Raw genomic sequence first — 15403 nt, forward strand, 5'->3', positions numbered from 1 at the left:
ATACTTTCAGTGTTTTCTCTTGGATGCCTTGCACCAAGCTCATTACCCTTCCAAATGTGGCTGCCGTTTCTGTCTTTCCCCTTGGGCTCCTTGGCTGACAGTCCATCTTGTTTCTGGCTGATTTGCAGTCGTTGCCTATGACCTTGTATCAACCATACAGCTGAAGCCCCTCTGAACTGTCATCTGCTCTGGAGGATGTGATGCTTGATAGTGTGTTTTGTTTTTCTTTCTTTTCTTTTTTTTCAAGTAAGGGGGACAAGGCCATGGAAAAACAGTCTGATTTGGGTGCCCAAGTTCACTTTGCAGGAAACCTGCTTGATACACATATTGTTCATTTGACTAAAACCCTTTTTCAGTAGTCTAAATCTGCCATCCATGGTTTTAACAAATTTTAATTACTGTCTACAAATTGTTTGCAAAATCTTATAAAATAGTAAAATATAAATACCAGAAGATATATTTCCTATTTTTAAGTCCATATTCATGATTTCTGTTTTCCCACAGAGAAATGTTTTAACTTCATTATGTAAATGGACTAGTTCTTATATAGCGCTTTTCTACTCTAACCCTAACCCTCTGTTTGAGCACTCAAAGCGCTTATACAACACTTTTTTACATTTACCCCATTCACACCCATTCATGCAAGCACTTCCATGATTAACTAAGCTAAGTGCTTTTATTATCTAACATTCACACTCCAACACTTGCATCAGAGAGCAACTTGGGTTTAAGTATCTTGCCCAACGATATACTGGCATTGAACCGTCAACCTTCCGATCAGTAGGTGACCTGTTCTGCCTCCTGAGCTACAGCCACCCCAAGATGTGAAATGTGTAAAGATGTGAAATTCATCACCAGTATTGTAAATTTCCATTTGTGTTTACAAATCTGATTCAGATAAAATGTCGTTTGAGCATGATTTGTAACATCACACATAGTGTAGAAGACAAACCTGGGTTCTATAGTATGAAGTGAGTTTAACATACCCAGGGTTTTTTTTTTAAGTTATCTGAATTCATGGATAAATGTACTGGCAGCGTAACGGCTGATCAAACTTAAAAAATATGAAAAGGTTCAATTCAATTTTATTTATATAGCACCAAATCACAACATACAGTCACCTCAAGGTGCTTTATATTGTAAGGTAAAGACGCTACAATAATTACAAAAAAAACCCAACAACAATCAACATGAGCCCCTATGAGCAGCACTTGGTGACAGTGGGAAGGAAAAACTCCCTTTTAACAGGAAGAAACCTCCAGCAGAACCAGGCTCAGGGGGGGGGGGGGGGGTCATCTGCCATGACCAGTTGGGGGAGAGGAGGGAGACAGGACAAAAGACAGGAAGAGAGCCAGAGATTAATAATAACTAATGATTAGATGCAGAGTGAAAAGAGGTGGGTAAAAAAGAAACACTCAGTGCATCATGGGAACCCCATAGCAACCCAGGCCTATTGCAATATAACTAAGGGAGGGTTCAGCTGATCCAGCTGTAACTATACACATGATTGAAAAAGAAAGTTTTAAGTCTAATCTTAAAAATAGAGAGGGTGTCTGTCTCCTGAATCCAAACTGGGAGCTGGTTCCACAGAAGAGGGGCCTGAAAGCTGAAGGCTCTGCCTCCCATTCTACTCTTAAGTTTCCTAGGAACCACAAGTAAGCCAGCAGTCTGAGAGTGAAGTGTTCTATTGGGGTAATGGGGGTTTCTATGAGGTATTAAAGATAAGATGGGGCCTGATTATTCAAGGCCTTGGTCTTGCATTTTGGATCAGCTGAAGGCTTTAGGGAGCTTTTAGGACAAACTGATAATACTGAATTTACAACAATCCAGCCTAGAAGTAATAAATGCATGAATTAGCTTTTCAGCATCAGTCTGAGAAAGGATGTTTCTAATTTACAAATACTGCGCAAACGCAAAAAAGCGGTCCTACATATATGTGCATTGAAGGACATATCCTGGTCAAAAATGACTCCAAGATTTCTCACAGTGTTACTGGAGGCCAAAGTAATGCCATCCAGAGTAAGTATCTGGTTAGACACCATGTTTCTAAGATTTGTGGAGCCGAGTGCAAGAATTTCAGTTTCATCTGAATTTAGAAGCAGGAAATTCGATGTCATCCAGGCCTTAATGTCTTTAAGACATTCCTGCAGTTTAACTACTTGATGTGTGTCATCCGTCTTCATGAATGGATAAAGCTGGGTATCATCTGCATAACAATGAAAACGTATACAATGCTTTCTAATAATACTGCCTAAGGGAAGCATGTATAATTTAAATAGAATTGGTCCTAGCACAAAACCCTGTGGAACTCCAAAATTAAAATGGTAAATGGACTAGTTCTTATATAGCGCTTTTCTACTCTAATTGAGCGCTCATATAACATGTTTGTATTCACCCATTCATACAAGTACTTCCATATGTAACTAAGCTAAGTGCTTATTGTCTAACATTCACACTCCAACTCTTTTGTTGGAGAGCAACGTGGGGTTCAGTATCCTGCCCAAGGATACTTTGGCACGCAGCCCAGAGCAGCTGGGAATTGAACCACCAACCTTCCGATTAGTAGGTGACCTGCTCTACCAACCGAGCCACAGCCACCCCCGTAATCTTAGTGTGTGAAGAAGAGTCCTCATTTACATGAACAAACTGGAGTCTATTAGATAAATATGAGTCAAACCACTGCAATGCTGTACCCTTAATATCTATGGCATGCTCTAATCTGTGTAATAAAATGTTATGGCCAACCGTATCACAGCTGCACTGAGACTGAGCAAGACATGCACAAATATTAGCTACTAACTACTCTTTCAAGGATTTTTTTTTTTTTTTTTTTTAGATAAAAGGAAGGTTGGAGATTGGCCTGTAATTAGCTAAGACAGCTGGGTCAAGTGATGGCTTTTTAAGTAATGGTCTTATTACTGCCACCACAAAAGCCTGTGGTACATAGCCAACTGATAAAGACAGATGGATCATATTTAAGACCGAACCATTAATTAATGGTAGGACTTCTTTGGGCAGTCTAGTAGGAATAGGATCTAATAGATATACTGATGGCTTGGAGGAAGTAACTATTGAAGTTAACAAAGACAAAGAGTCTTTGTTAACTATTGGAGTCAAAGACAAAGAGTCTAAATACCACTAGTATTGAAAGTAGCTGAACACAAAGATATGTCTTTGAGATGGTTATGAATAATTTTATTTCTAATGGTTAGAATTTTATTTGTGAAGAAATTCATGAAGTCATTACTATTTAAAGTTAAAGGAATACTCAGTTCAACAGAGCTCCAACTCTTTGCCAGTGCTGAAAAGATACCTGGGGTTGTTCTTATTTTCCAAAAAGCCAGAGAAATCAGGCAGAAAGTAGTAGGTATATATTAATCAATTATTAAATAATTTACTAACAGGGACTTAGAAAAGAGAGACCTAATATTCAATAATCCACATTTAACAGTTTTGCTCTTTAGTGTTGTTGAGGATGCTATGGTGTTCTTTCTTTGTTAAGTTTGATGCTTAAATTGTTTTGCTTGATTTTTGGTAGTCTGGCAGCAGACACAGTCTCTATGGGGATGGGTTTTTGGGGGATGACAGGAGAAGAGAAACTGCAGAGATGTGTGTGTATGTCAAATATTTAGGTATGTTAATTAAAAAAAAAGATAAGGAAGAAAGAGCAGAAGTAAAGATTAAATGTTGAATGGCAATGGGACAGAAAGGTGCAGTTAGACAGATACACATTTAAAAAATGTTTTCCTCTGTGCATTACTGTAGTAGATTTGAAATAAATATGCCATTTAATGCGTAGCTTTAATTAAGGAGTTTGAAGAAAAATATTGCATTAACTGACAAGGAATTACAGCCCTCATTACAGTCTCCTAGTTTCAGTGGCTCAAAATTGGCCAATTTTGTCAAAAGCTGTTTAATGGACAGATGCAGACTATTCCTTTGTCATTTCTTAATAAACTAAACTATTAAAGGTTTGAGGGGGATTTCACGTTTGGCATTTGTAAGTGGAAGGATATACAGGTTAATTAGAGTGCAAATAAAGTGAAAAAAAATGCAAATTCTTCATAGAGGTATGAGGAACATCAAGACAGGCCAAATACATTTTTGATACTTTTTGAAAGAAATTATCCAAGTTGACCATAAAGATCTTTTTCTTTTTTACATAGAACTGGTACAGAGCGTTCACCACAAAGTCCAAACCAGTGATCAGGCAGATTAAACTTAATCATGAATTCAAAAAAAACTCTAAAAAAAAAAAAAAAAAGTCAGACCTTTTTAATAAAAGCTGCCTTTGGACAGGTAAAACTAATGAAGAAAAATATGGAGAAGGCTTGCCACAGCTCGATAGCACTGTGGTGCAACTGAAATGTCCAACTTTCAGTAATCAGCAGCTCCTTGTCTTCTTTCTGTATATCAGAATACTTGAAGACAGTTTGTGTGCAGCCAGTCAGCAACTGGAACCTTGGCCTCAATCCATCAAACAATTACAAACCAGTTTCAAAGTTCCCCTTTACAGCAAAACCTTTGTAGACAGTCTGCCTATAACTTCTTAAAGCATTGCATCATCATCATCATCATCATCTTTGAAAAAATCAGGTTTTAGATAACACAGTCTTAGTATTGTAAATCTTTTTGGAATCACTCAATGATAAATGATCATTTAAGAACTGCTGAGACTGATGCCGTTCCAGATGCACCATCAGGGGTATCTGAGCAGTCAGAAATTTTTTGTTCACTAGGACACCTTGAGGCAATTGTTTGTTGTGATTTGGCTCTATGGAAATAAAACTGAATTGAATTGAATAGGAGCCATCCTTTTTTTTTTTCATTATAGACTAGTGGAGTCCCACCAGGACAAGCAAGACAAGCTGTGTTTGTCTTGTCCAATCTAATAATTTACCCAAAAACCTACAAAAACTTACTAAAGTTAAAGTGATCTCTTTCTTTTCATCTCAAACAGGGTTCTGTCATAAAGTTTCTCATCACCAGAGTACCCAGTGGTTTACAACACCTCTGACAGATGTCATAATGATGAACCTTCTTCCAACTAAAACCTCTGCTATAAAAATACCTTTGGACAGTTCCCACTTAGCTAAAGTTTATACCCAAACTAATTCATATTTCACAAACACAGGTGGGTCTGCACAACTCAATTTTCAGGGGGCCCACACTCATAAAATAATCTAAAAATATAGCAAAGGTGATACATATGAACTAAAAAGTTTCCAGATGAGCCTGATGCCCTAAACAGAAATGAGAGTGAGACCTCAGTTCTATCCTACTAATTTAAAGTATACAGTGTTCATTAGTCCAGTATATGTGACCGCTCTAATTGTCAATAAAGGATATAGAAATGATAACTCTGAATACCAGTATCAGAGTAATAAAAAATTCCCAACACTATTGTCTCTGGAAGCACACCTGCTGTGGATCCCACTGGAAACTGTAGTGTGTCTCCATTTCACGGGTGTGTGCTTCTCCCGTTAACAGTGGGTGGAGCTCATCAGGCTGAGAGACCAGCAGCCTTTTGTGGTTGTTTGAGCATGCAGGAGACTTCAAACGCAGTTTAATAAACCAAAGGCAGTTGAACATATGCAACTTGTTCAGTATCACGGTCGAGTTTAACCAGCTGTTGTGCCAGCACACCACCTTAATTTTCCATTAATGTTTTTAATTTCTCATGTAGATATTGACAGTTAACCATGTCACACACTGCTTAAGCCTTTTAATTAGGCTTTTAAAATATATTTTTGCCTTGTTAACCCTAATCAGAAAATTCCAAAATTGGTTTTATTTGTTATCGATCATCCACCTGGTTCTTAATCAAAGGTGGGAAGTAACAAAGTACAAATACTTCGTTACTGTACTTAAGTAGATTTTTCGAATATCTGTACTTTACTTGAGTATTTATTTTTCTGACTACTTTTTACTTTTACACAAATATCTGTACATTCTACTCCTTATATTTTCAAAACAGACTCGTTACTTTAGGTTTAACGTGTCTGCGAGTTTTTATTTTCGGTCATTGCGCCGTCAGACATCAAACGGAGGAACAATAGCACATAAGAGACAATCCTACTGGAGTATCCTCCATCACCAGAGGAAAAAATGCATGCATCCCAAATAAGAGCACAGGAGGTTAAATTACAAACTAACTTTACCATGACTTCATGGTTTCAAATCTGCTGACTAAGTTAATTTGCAAATCCTTACTTCCTCCTACAAGACAAGACTGCTTCTTCACCACTAAGAACAAGCGTTGGAGTGTGAATGTTAGACAATAAGCACTTAACTTAGTTACATATGGAAGTGCTTGTATGAATGGGTGAATGCAAACCTGTTGTAAAGGGTGCTTTGAGTGCTCAATTAGAGTAGAAAAGCGCTATCCAAGAACTAGTCCATTTACCAAATGTACATAGGGATCCAATTCTGATAAGACTTTTATCTACTATATATTTTCATTTCTTCCTTTCAGTGGTTTCCATATGTGATTGTCATAGTTTTAATGATCTGGTTGCCATTCAGAAAGAAAATATGCTGATGCTGTTTATTGAAGCTTCTGAGCTGCTTGTGTATATTTTCTTTGCTTAAGGTCTCTGGTAGAGTTGGCCTTCATACTGGTAGAGATGAGTTTGAAGCTGTTGATGCTGAGATTCATTCCCTGAATTCAACATTTATACAACCTACTACTTTTACTTCCTCACTTTAAGTACATTTCAGAGCCTGTACGCATATATATATACACTTAATGTACTAATTAAGGCACTAACATGATACAAGTTGGATCACTTGTTGATTTTAAAGGTCATCCATATTATAAAAAAACCCCACAAATCATAGAATGCAAACTTAATCAGAGCAGTTGAACTGTTCTAGCATTAGTAGTAGAAATATGTCTAAATGTGGGTGAACTGTGACTTTAAGACCCCAAAGGGGCTGAGAGACTCCTGCATTAGCTCTGTTCAGTAAATCCTGAGTGTCCAGATGATCCAAATCTGCTCTTCAGTCTTGGTTAAGGTTTTGAACAAAATATTCATTAACAACCACATACCCACAGATATACAACAACACACAGGATTTAAAAGGATCTGTGGAACTAAACCAGTTCTGGTCAGATTTCAGACCTTCTTTGGAGGGTCCAGTATTTCAGTCTGCTGTAGCTCTGTGCTGTTCTCATATTCCAGCCATTTGACTGCTGTGGCTTAGTATTAAAGTTTGTAACCCTCTACTTGATATTCTGTGATTTTTAAACGCACTAAAAGTTTTAAAGAGTGAAACAAGGACCCTTGAGGCCTAGATTTGGCCCCCATGTTGACTCCATGGCTATGGCTTCACTCTTAAGTGTTTTTTGTTTGCTCACCTGTGGACTGCTGTATTCAGTTATTGTCTCTGGTGCACAGCCGGAGCTCTGTTGTTCAGAGGTCCAGTCAGCTATGACTCAGTAACAGCAGCGTGCATACAGAGCTCTGTAATGCATAGTGGTGGTGGTTGTTGACAGGTGAAGCAGAGCCTGGAGGGCTGGTGAAGGCTGACCTCATGTCAAGCCTCATCTCTGGGGTCGTTTAGGAGTTTTTGAAAAAGACCTAAATTTTAATTCTGTCAGCAGTTTTATTATCTTTAACCCTAGAGTGCCCACAATCCAGCATTGTTGGACTTCACAACACAGCCTTCCAACTCTAAGTGAAGTCTCATTAACAAATTACAAATACAGATCTCCTTTTCTTAAAATCATGAAATCTGCAGCAGAGCTGGAACAAACCAACAAACCACTACCTTATTTGGACTTACATCCTCTGTCTACTGCAAAGCCTACAGTAACAATTCATTTGTAAAAACAGAGGCACCATTGTTAACATAACAATGCATTTCCATTTCTGTTTATGACACACACACACACACACACACACACACACACACACACACACACACACACACACACACACACACACACACACACACACACACACACACACACACACACACACACACACACAAAGCAGTCTTTCAGTCTCTGGATCTCTGGAACTGTCAGTAAAGACCTTTAAGAATGATTCTGTCAGTGACTCTCCCGCCTCATATTTTCTTGTCTTCTTGTCTAACCTCGTCATGTTACTAAAGATGAAGACAAGATTTACATTGTTAGTAACATGATGGTAGAACCCAAGCATGTTTTTTGGCTCAGTAACTCATTTATAACATTTATAGATAACTCTGATGATACTTTTCATAATCTATGAACAAAATGGCACTTCAAAAAAAAAAAAAAAAAACCAAACAAAATAAACAAAAAACAAAGACTCTATAAGTAATTTGTGCAGCCAGTTTATTACAATACACAGTAACATTCAAATTTTAAGTGACCTCTGTACACTAAAGAGAGATCTTGTGTATGGACTTACAGTACCATTCAAAAGTTTGTGCACTTTTCACTGGTATTGTATATTGTTAAATATTATGCAAACTGCATCTAAGGCCATGCTATAGAGTACTGAAAAGTATTATAAAGAATACTGTGATGAATTACTTTCTCCAAGAAGTAATGTAATGCATTACTTAAAAAAGTAACCAGTAATGTGTAATACATTAGGTTTTTGAGCAACAGTCTCAACACTGGTGAAAATTAGCTTAATGTTTCCACTCAAGACTTGAAGCTCAGACTCCTGGTCAAAAGTGTTATAACGTGGTATAACTACCCAACCTCCAGCTTATCACATCTTTGCAGAAATTTTTACATGGGACATTTCTGAAGTGATACTTTAGAAACCTATAAGAGCTATGTCTGTAGTCATTTTAGACAGCTGAAACATATGTCAGAAATGATTGTTGAGATGGAGTAGTTGTTAGTTTAAACAAACAAATTCTGCTGTTCATGTAATCAGTATTTGGAAATGTTCACCTACAGAACTGAAAATGAGAACATGTAGTAGTTGATGACTGGGTGCTTGTCAGTGGTGGTATTGCTCTGTGAGCATCTAGCTAGTTTAGCTGTAGCTCGGGTTTGCAAGTTTAAAATCAAGCTGCATGCTCAACTAAACCTGATTACTGTGTCAAAACCGAACAGGGTTTAATGTGGGTTAAATCATAGCCCAAGGTTATTAAACTGCTAAAGTCCTGTTCACACAGGAAGTACTTTAGAAGTAGTAGGGATCTCTATCAACCATTTGTCTCACAGACCAGCCAAGTTCATTTTCTAATTAGTCGGAGGGGATAAAAACTACATGACAGTGTTCTTAGTGTGTGCACTGTTGACAACGCATTCCATGAAGCTCCTGGTGCACATTTTGTGGTAATTTTCATGCCAGAGGAGGTTTGGAACTCTGCAGTTACTGAGTCAGCAGAGTGCTGGAGAGTTTTACACACTATGTGCCTCAGCACTTTGCAAACATGCTCTGCAACATTACATGGTCTGCCACTTCGTGACTTGAGTTGCTGCAATTCCTAAACACTTCTATTTTGCATTAATACCACTGACAGGAGAGAAGAAATTTCACAAACTGACTTGTTGCAACAGTGACATAATGTTACAGTACAATGTTAGAATTCAGTGAGCTCTTTATAACACTCATTCTTTCAAATTTATATCTATCTATATCTATATCTATATATATCTATCTATATCTATATAGATATATATATATTCTCCAAGTCCACAGAACACATGCAGACTGGATGGGCAAACTCCCACACACACTCGAATATCCTCGAGAGGATAGAGAGCTGGTCCAACGTTTGGTGAACAAGGCAAAATCTACATTATTCCTCTTGAATCTGTGGTTTGTCTTACGGATGGACCCTTCTTTCCAGCACTCTAGTATAACCCTAACCGGGGAGGCTGAGGAGTGTGATCCCCCGATAGATGGAGCACACCCTCCGGTCCCCCCAGTCTGCCAATCCAGTGGCACTGCCCCACATCTCCACGCAATGCGTGTCAACCAAGACAGCCCTAAAAAATCCTGAGCCGTCAGGAACTCAGGGCAAATCTCGTCTACCCCAGGGACCCTGCTACCATGGAGTTGTTTAACTGCCTCAGAAACCTCACCCCCAGTGATGGGGGATACTTTGCACTGAAGTCCAATAACATAAAATACCTTCTGGGTTCAGATCAGGCAGGCCATTCTTCGCAATCATGCCCCTCCAGGTCTCACTGTCATTGCCCACGTGAGCTTTGAAGTCTCCCAGTTGGACGATGGAGTCACTGGATGGAGCACCCTTCAACTGATCCAAAATGCTGCAACTAGAGTACTGACAGTGACTAGAAAGAAAGAGCATTTTTCTCCCATATTGGCTTCTCATCATTGGCTCCCTGTTAAATCCAGAATTGAATTTAAAGGTCACACACTAATATTTCATTGGACTGCCTTCTCCAACACATCCCAAAGATTCTCAATGGGGTTGAGGTCTGGACTCTGTGGTGGCCAATCCATGTGTGGAAATGGTGTCTAATGCTCCCAGAACCACTCTTTCACAATTCGAGCCCGATGAATCCTGGCATTGTCATCTTGGAATATGCCCGTGCCATCAGAGAAGAAAAAAATCCATTGCTGGAATAATCTGGTCATTCAGTATATTCAGGTAGTCAGCTGACCTCATTCTTTGAGCACATAATGTTGCTGAACCTAGACCTGACCAACTGCAGCAACCCCAGATCATAGTACTGCCCCCACAGGGTTGTACAGTAGGCACTAGGCATGATGGGTGCATCACTTCACCTGCCTCTCTTCTTACATTGATGCGCCCATCACTCTGGAACAGGGTAAATCTGAACTCATTAGACCACATGACCTTCTTCCATTGCTCCAGAGTCCAATCTTTATGCTCCCTAGCAAATTGAAGCCTTTTTTTCCGGTTAGCCTCACTGATTAGTGGTTTTCTTAAGGCTACACAGCTGTTCAGTCCAATCCCTTGAGTTCCCTTCGCGTTGTGCTTGTGGAAATTCTCTTACTTTCACTATTAAACATAGCCCTGAGTGCTACTGTTGTTTTTCTTCTATTTGATTTCACCAAATGTTTAAGTGATTGCCGATCACGATCATTCAGGATTTTTTTCCGGCCACATTTCTTCCTCGAAGACGATGGGTCCCCACTATCCTTCCAGTTTTTAATAATGCGTTGGACAGTTCTTAACTCAATTTTAGTAGTTTCTGCAATCTCCTTAGATGTTTTCTCTGCTTAATGCATGCCAATGATTTGACCCTTCTCAAACAGACTGACATCTTTTTCAGGACCACGCGATGTGCCTTTCGACATGGTTGTTTAAGAAATGAGAAGCAACTCATTGCACCAGTTGGGGTTAAATAACTTGTTGCCAGCTGAAAGATAATTGCCCATGCAGTAATTATCCAATAGGAGGCTCGTACCTATTTGCTTAGTTAAATCCAGGTGGCGACTTTTTTTTGGGCCAGGCAGTGTATATGCAATGCTTTCTAATAATACTGCCTAAGGGAAGCATGTGTAAATAAAATTGGACCTAGCACAGAACCCTGCAGCACTCCATAATTAACCTTAGTGGAAGCAGAGTCTGGGACGAGGGAGATGACTTGAACATCACTGGGGGTGAGGTCACTGAGGTAGTTAAACAACTCCTTGGTGGCAGGGCCCCTGGGGTGGATGAGATTTGCCCTGAGTTCCTGAAGGCTCTGGATGTTGTAGGGCTGTCTTGGTTGACACGCCTCTGCAACATCGCATGGAGATCTGGGGCAGTGCCATTGGATTCGCAGACCGGGGTGGTGGTCCCCATCTTTAAGAAGGGAGGCCGGAGGGTGTGCTCCAACTTTCGTGGTTCACACTCCTCAGCCTCCCTGGTAAGGTCTATGCCAGGGTGCTGGAAAGGAGGGTCCGTCTGTTAGTCGAACCTTGGATTCAGGAGGAACAATGTGGTTTTCGTCCTGGTCGCGGAACGCTGGACCAGCTCTTTATCCTCTCAAGGATATTCGAGTGTGAGTGGGAGTTAGTGTTGTAGTCAAGACCACCTAACCCGAGACCGAGACAAGACCAAGACCAGAGTGTATCGAGACCGAGACAAGACCAAGACTTTTAGGGCCCAAGACCAGTCGAGGCCAAGACAGAGGGAGGGCGAGACCGAGACAAGACCAAGACCAGTGCCTGACGCTACATGACCCAATAAAATGTGAAACATGATCAAAATCACTTCTCAAATTGATCTGAAAGATCCACATTCCCATAAAATCATCCTGATATTAAACACTCACAGCTCAAATAAATATAACCATCTTTATTTAATACTCCTGGGTGACTTCCATCATTTATCACAGAATGTAAAACAATTATTCATAGTTCATCACAATAGTCTTAACTTTTCTCTGACTTTCATAAACAATGCATAAAGTTGTGTTGTTTTTAAACCAACAATCTTTGTAAAAATGGGTGCTTTTTCAAAACCACATAGCTAAATGTGTAAAACTGAAAAAATGGCAAACAATCATCGACAGTAAGAACTAAAGCCTTTAATCTTATACAGATTAAAGCTGCAGGATGTTTGACTATGGCTTTCTGAATACAAGTAGGGCTGCAACTATCAATTATTTTAGTAATCAAGTATTCAATTGATTACTCCGTCAATTAATCAAGTAATTGGATAAGAAATAATGGGGGCGTGGAAAAACATCTCAGCGATCCACTCGTGTTAAAGGGTCGTTTTTGGTTTTTTTCCAAATGACAGAAATCTGTTACAACGATGGAGAACTAATGTGGAGGAAATGCTCCACTTACACGGAGACACCTGAGCTGCAGAGTTGAAACGAAACATCAAAGCAACAAATTTGTGTTGAGGATTTTTAATAATCGAATTGCGTTATTCCAAGAATCGTTGCAGCCCTAAAACTTGCATTAAATTTTTAGTTTGTGTATCAAAATACATGAAGGTTGGTATTTACCTTTCATGCTGGGATTTTTTTGTTGAATCGGAAGCCTGAAATTTTCCTTTGATCTTCATTTTCCCTCTTACTTATCTTCGTGTTCATGCCAGTTGTTATTTCGATTTATGCAGCACACACATGACCATAGTGAGATCAAACGTGCACAGTATGAATGAAACTGTCCGTGCTCTGTGGTAAATTTTAAACTGCGGCGAAATGATACAGGCGTAAGCAGCGATAATAGCAGCAACCTAGCCGGGGCGGAGTCTGCAAGGTGCGCTCCTTTGAGAGGTAGAGGAGCGCAATCTTTGTTGGATTTGAATCAGTACGTTTTGCATCCAATAAAAGCAAAGGTGTTAACAAATAAATTGGACAGTATTCTGGCAATTTAGTAATATTTCCAGAGCTGTGGTCTTGACTGGTCTTGAAATAAAATCTCGAGTCCGCAAGGTCCGAGTTCATGACAAGACCGAGACCAAATGCGGTTGAGTCCATGACAAGACTGAGACCATCAAAAAGCGGTCTCGAGACCAAGACCGATCTCAAGTACTACAACACTAGTGTGAGTTTGCCCAACCAGTCTACATGTGCCTCGTGGACTTGGAGAAGGCATTCGACTGTGTCCCTCGGGGTATCCTTTGGGAGGTCCTGCGGGAGTATGGGGTGTCTGGCCTGGCCATTCAATCTCTGTACAACCGCAGTGAGAGCTTGGTCCGTATAGCCGGTAATAAGTCGGATTTGTTTCCTGTGGGTGTTGGACTCCGTCAGGGCTGCCCTTTGTCACCGATTCTGTTCATAATTTTTATGGACAGAATTTCTAGGTGTAGCCAGGTGGCGGAAAGCTTCTTCCTTGGTGGCCTCAGAGTCTCATCTCTGCTCTTTGCAGATGATGCGGTCCTGCTGGCTTCATCAGGGGGTGGCCTCCAGCTCGCAGTGGAATGGTTCGCAGCCGAGTGAGAAGTGGCTAGCATGAGAATCAGCACCTCTAATTCTAAGACCATGGTCCTCAGCCGGAAAAGGGTGGAGTGCCCTCTCCGGCTCAGGAACGAGTTCTTGCCCCAAGTGGAGGAGTTCAAGTATCTCAGGGTCTTGTTCACGAGTGATGGGAGAAGGGAGCGGGAAATCGACAGACGGATCGGGGCTGCTTCTGCAGTGATGCGGATGCTGCACCAGTCTGTCGTGGTGAAGAGAGAGCTTAGTGTAAAAGCGAGGCTCTCGATTTACCGGTCGATCTACCCTCACCTATGGTCACGAGCTTTGGGTAGTGACCGAAAGAATAAGATTGCGAATACAAGCGGCAAAAATGAGTTTCCTTCGAAGGGTGGCTGGCCTGTCCCTTAGAGATAAGGTGAGGAGTGCGGTCATCTGGGAGGGGCTCAGAGTAGAACTGCTGCTCCTCCACATCAAAAGGAGCCAGTTGAGGTGGCTCGGGCATCTAATTAGGATGCCTCCTGGCCGCCTCTTGGGTGAGGTGTTCCGGGCATGTCCCAACGGGAGGAGGCCCCGTGGTAGATCCAGGACACGCTGGAGAGATTATATCTCTCGGCTGGCCTGGGAACGCCTTGGGGTCCCCCCGGATGAGCTGGAGGAGGTGGCTGGGGAGAGGGAAGCCTGGGCTTCTCTGCTTAGGCTCCTGCCCCCGCGACCCGGCCCCGGATAAGCGGAAGAGAATGGATGGATGGACGGATGGTGTGAAGAAGACTCCCCATTTGCACGAACAAATTGGAGTCTATTAGATGATTATGATTCGAACCACAGCAGTGCAATACTTTTAATACCTATGGCATGCTCTAACCTGTGTAATAAAATATAAGAAGACAATTGGACTTCTTTTAAGTTTGTGAAGACATTTGTGAAGCCCTCTCATCAAAGAACCTTCTTCAGTTCTAAAATAATGGATGGAGAGTCCAGGTATCTAACTCTTAGTGAGGTTGTCCCCTTGGAGTTTGTCCTGATGATTGTAGACTTAAACTTTTAAGGAATGGCTCACCTGTTGCATTAGAGCATACACCCGTCTCATTAAATACAGCTGCTTTAATTTTTAAGACAAACATGGCTTCCTTGAACTAACACATTAAAGAACACCAAAAGGAGGTGAGCGACTGTATCTTACATGTCACATATCATTGTTAATGTCTTTTATGCATACTTAGCCCAGTACACTCATACAGTAGTCTTGAATTTTCAGCAAAACACATACTCTAAGCTTAGGGTACACACACCTGTCTTGAAAATACCTGAAAACACCCCCTCAGATTGGCCTGTAAATATTCATTATCATAACCACTCTTTGTATACTGAAAAAATGTCACTCCTGATCTCAAGCTTGCATTGACCTGAAACTACTATGACATCAGTGACAGATCTCCTCACTATAATGAGAGAGATGAACAGACGTGACACTGGCTGTAAGCTTGGCCAAGTGGAAAATACTTCTGTTGTCACTCTGTCGCTCTGTGTGTTTATGTCTTTTCCATCTTTCCAGTGTCACAGCAGCAAATTGAGAATGAGTTTTGTTGGCTCCCTCCC

This window comes from Archocentrus centrarchus, chromosome 13 (assembly GCF_007364275.1).
Source record: "Archocentrus centrarchus isolate MPI-CPG fArcCen1 chromosome 13, fArcCen1, whole genome shotgun sequence".
NCBI lineage: Eukaryota > Metazoa > Chordata > Actinopteri > Cichliformes > Cichlidae > Archocentrus > Archocentrus centrarchus.